This window comes from Micromys minutus, assembly GCF_963924665.1.
Source record: "Micromys minutus genome assembly, chromosome: 5".
NCBI classification, from domain to species: Eukaryota; Metazoa; Chordata; class Mammalia; order Rodentia; family Muridae; genus Micromys; species Micromys minutus.
Genome location: NC_137974.1, coordinates 64,241,249 through 64,246,419, shown reverse-complemented (window position 1 = coordinate 64,246,419; position 5,171 = coordinate 64,241,249).

Here is a 5,171-nt window from a genome sequence, read left to right as displayed (position 1 = left end):
GTCAGTGCTCTTAAACACTAAGCCACCTTTTATTTCTAATGATAACTTAGTAACAAAATTAAATAGCCTAGAACACTAGGGAGGGCAACTATTACCCTGACCCTTCGGATCTGACCATTCTCATCACCTTCTGTCCAACACCTGAAACTGTGGTACTGCTGTTCTTGCTTTTGATTCCGCTATCCTGATCTCTGAGATCAGAATGAAAGTTTCCTCCCTTAAAACTACTGAAATGGAGAGATGACTCAGAAGTTAAGAGCACAGGCTGCTCTTCCAGAGGATCTGGGTTCAATTCCCAGCACCCACATAGCAGCTCACAACCATCTGTAATTCCAGTTCCAGGGTATCTTACACCCTCTCACACACATGCAGACAGAACATCAATGGAAATAAAAACAAGAAAACCTTTTTTTTTTTTTTTTAAACTGACACGTCTAAAAATCTAATTCAAGCCTGAGATCTACTGTAGAGAAAGAAACACTTAAGAACCAGTGATGGTTAACATGGAATTTCATCTTGACAGGATGTAGAATCGCTACAGGAGAAACTTCTGGGCAAATCTCTAAGGGATTATGTAGGTTAATTGATGTGAGAAGATCACCTTATGTGGGCTGAGGTCCCGACTCCATAATAAAAGAAAGCAAAATAAGTATTGGCCTTCATTGGAATGCAATGTGACCAGCTGCCCCAAGTTCCTCCTACCATGAAGTCCCCATCATGATGCAACTGAGTGTCCAACCAGTCCTGTCTTAAGTTGTTTTTGTCAGTGTTTTGACACACCGAGAATACAAGTAACCAACACGGAGCCAAACTCTAATTGCCTTTCTGCCAGGAGTAATGTGCATGAGATTAGACATGCTTTTCCCCACTCATATGTAAAATGAAGAGGTCAGGCTGAATACTCTTGAATAAATGCTTTCCATGGGAATGTGCAAGTCAGTGCATTGGCAATAGTTCCAGATGCACCATGTACTAGGCTAAGAAGAAGTTGAGCATCTCCGTAGCATTTCCAAACTTTGTTTACAGACGCCAACATGCATCTTCACTGCAAATGAGGTTGAGAATGGTTCTGGATGCTGAAGCTCATGGGTGGGTCCTGGGTTTGATCATCACCACAAAAAATAATAAATAAAAGTTACTTGAAGTCCTATCTGACCATCTTTCTCCTTTAAATAGGACCTTATATGTGTCAATATAGCTTATCTTAGGGGTATCACCACTCAACCTGGATATGTTATGCAGAATCCTGTCACATTACATATATTTGACTTTGGATTTACTAGTCCCCTAAACTACTATGGCTCATCTGAAAAAAAAAAAAAATGTTGCAGTTCATGTGTATCGGTTCTCTTCCTGGATAAGCTCTATATATACAAAAGAACATGTTGCTAGGCAGAAGAAGGCACAATAAAAGATATTGTTTACCTTGCTGTAGTAAACTTAGCTCTATGTACAGTTTTAAATGATGTATTTAACAAGACACAGAGGTGAATGTCGAGGAAATGTCAGTCTTAAAGATCACATAATTTCGAGCTCCCCGAGAAAGTGTCTAGTAAGCATATCCAGCCAGACTTTTCAGGTTAACCAAAGTCCAAGGGGATTCCTGACCATATTTACCTCAATAAACTGAGACTAAGTACCACTGCAAGACTACACTCTTCCTCTTTCCACATCTCACAGGCCCTCTCTAAGATCGATGAGATGGTAAACATCATCTATGTCTTCATAAATTATTTTCATGTTCTTCATATGATCAGGTACCTTTGGACCCAAAGAGTTTTCAGAAAATTGAAAAGCAATATATAAAAGCATTTGATTGGCATCATGAATTATTTTATTAAACCAACCCAGGATATGGAAGATGGCAGGTCCAAAAGAGACTTAAAATCATCCTCATCTTCTCCATAGCTGGAAAGGGCCACAAAGGACCTAACTGATTATAAGGTTAGAAATTATGTTTTCAAGTTCCCATCTGGAGGCATGTTTGTTTCTTGCTGTGTAACTTTGCTCCTGAGTTCTTCAATGGCCTCTTTTGAAAGGGTACCATTGAAACAAATGCCTCTGTCTTAAAGACTTTAAAAAAAAAAATAATTGAAAACAATGTAGGGCTATAAATGTCTGTGCCCACAGCCAAGATAAAAAATGCAAAGTCTGGGCCACCTTGCCTTTAATTTTCTAACTGCTGTTTTGTAAGGCTGTGTCATGCTTCTCAGTTCAAACACGCTTTGGCTCTTTATTATTCATGGACCTTTTTCTCAGTCAGTGGTGTTGAATAATAAAACAGCCTAGGATCAAATGGGCCAATTCTCCACGCCTGACACCAACTGCTACTGTTCACTGGGCTCTGCCAAGCGTTGCCTCTGATAATGAGTGGGATTTGGTTAAACAGTAAATTAATGAATAATGAAATATCCAGGTTGATCAGTTAGAGAGCACGCTTGCTTTGCCCTAGGCTAAATGCTTGGGGCAGAAATTACTCTCAAACGGCACTTGCCTGGCTGCTGGTCTGGATAACTATTTTACAGCCTATTGCTTGACAGAATGCTGGGGGGGTTGGGGGGTGGGTGGTCAACAGGGGAGAGGAAAGGAAGGACAGCATTATTAACAGGGTTGGGGGAAGAGAGGAAGAGTAACCTAGTTATCACCTTGTAGGGTTCTAATCTCCATGTGTTAAGAACAAAGTCACAAATATGATCTGGAGAAGTCAGAAGTCCAAAATTCCCAACACATGTTTAACATCAAGAGGAAATGATGAGTGAAAACAGTCTCCTTTGAGTGCTTATGCGCATATGTGATTAGAAATAGAACCATTCGGCTATTCAACTGCAAATGCTTGTTTTTGTGTACACATTAGAGTGGCAACATTCAGGGCAACCATCCAGTATCCTGGTGACAGGAGAACTCAGTGTTCATTTCCAGGCTCCAAGCTCTGGTTCTTGGACACGCCCACTTCAACAAATTAAGGTGACTTTTTCAAATGTTCTTCATTAGGAAAGACGGCTCCCTGCAACTGAGATTCTGAAGATTTATAACTACAGCCACGAATATCATGCCATGTTTCGGCTGCACCCATGAGTCTTTAAACTGTTATGTAGTGCCATCCTTTCCTAACAGGGCAGTTGGCTCCCTGAAAATCAGAGATGTACCCTTTAGAAGAAGCAAGCTTTGGATCATCAAGAGGACACAGCTGAGTGCTGTAAGGACAATGTGTACTGAGAAAATGGGGGGACTTTTTCAGTTTCAACATTTGTTTTGGACATAAACTTCTCTAATTGGTTATCTCTGGAATATCTCATTCTTTCAGATCTTTGACCCTTTTCAATTGGCTGAAGATTAGTGGACTTTTCAGTTTTATATACGGAAGAGTTAAATCTATTTCAGTAAATGGATTAGCACGTGGTAGGTGAGTTAACACTGCTTTGGTTTGGGGTTGTGTTGAGAGAGAAGCAAGAGATATGTACCTCATGCCATTGTTGTGAAAGTAAGAAGGTCTTTAGGGGTTTGGGAATCAAACTCAAAACTGGCCAGGAAAAGGCTAGATGCTGTCTTCTCCCCTTTCCCTGACACAGAAGTGATGAATGTTTTAAAAATAGATAAATAAGTCCAGCAACTAATAAAAGCATGGGAAAGGAGTAACAGAACCTGCTTGTTGTTTTGCATTCTTCTTTTCACTCCTGGGGCCTGGCAAGGGGAAAGCTCAGTGGCTGTTGCTCCTCTAGACTCAGCCTGCAAAGCTGTCATCCATAGATATTTAACCTCTGCACTAGGACCCAGCGCCTTGCCCAGAAAAAAAGAATGAAATGCCCTAATAGTCTTTATTACTTTCAGACACTGGCCACGAAACACAGATGTTCAGTATTGAGAATGGAAGGGAGGGTAAAGGGTCACTAGGACCCAGATCGGTTTGATCCTGCTGTGGATTATGTAGCTCTGTTGTCTTGACTGGCCCCTATCATTTAAAAAGAAAAGAATATTTGAATGGAATATAAAAGCAAGTGACTCACCAGTGAGCCCATTTTGTTAGCTGGGCTTGTGCCTGTGGCTCTTTATCCTGTATCCCTAAGAAAGGGGGGTAGGAAATGTATGAGCCCACAAAGTCACCCTTGAATCTGCTTCATCCTTGAAAGTACCCTATCTTTAGGAATCCATAACTATACGGATTCTACCCACAAAGGAAGAGAGTTAATGTATAAGAAATTTAAACATGGAGTGGGTAGAGACAAGCAGAGAGCCCTGACTTGTAGGCCAACTTGGTCCACAGAGAGAGTTCCAGGACGGCCCAAGATACCCAGTCTCAAACAAAATATAGATAGATAGATAGATAGATAGATAGATAGATAGATAGATAGATAGATAGATAGATAGATAGATAGAGAAGGCAGAAGAAGAGGAAAACAAGAAAAAGGAAGAAATGTTAAAAGAAAAAAAAGAGCTTTAACACATGGCCCTGTCAGGACAAAGAAAATTCACTTGGGTAAACATTGCTTTGCTGTGCCTGCTCCATGTTTACTCTGAATCTACAGTTTCAAGACTGAGCTCATGGGCATCTGCATCGGAAAACCTACCTGCACCGCAAGCCCCAGGGAAGGCCTCACATCTAGTCACCTGGCTAAACCACCTATGGGGTAATAACTTCTACTTTAGTCTCCAGGTTAACTAGGTCACAAACATGTTTCTTCTGCATTTGTTTGATGGGAACAGCCCAAGGAGAACTGAAGTTTGGTTTGATGCTTCTCCCCCACCCATCCCCCATTTGTAATGGCTTGGGTCCTCTCACTCTTGAATCAGCCCCTCAGACATTATACTTCTACCTGTAAGGGGAGGGGGGGGGGTAAAAAGCAATTTACAATTTGTTTTTCCTTTTTAAATACATCCTGTGTATTCCGTTTCCTTAGAAATTCAATTACAGGTTACATTCTATCCACCTGAATAGCCATCAGCCCTTTTGTGCTCTGAGGTGTTAATTGAGGGTTGGGATGTCAGATTCCAGTTTATCAGAGCTTGATCACACAAGCCATTCTCTGTAGTAAGACCAGTTTGGGGGAGTTTCCATCCTAAAAGTATGACTCTCTCTATAGTCCCAGAGAAAGCCCTGTCCCCAACCCTCTGTATCCCTCTGCTCACATAGCAGCTTGTTTTCACTCAGATCACTTGGGACATTTGTCTGCTCA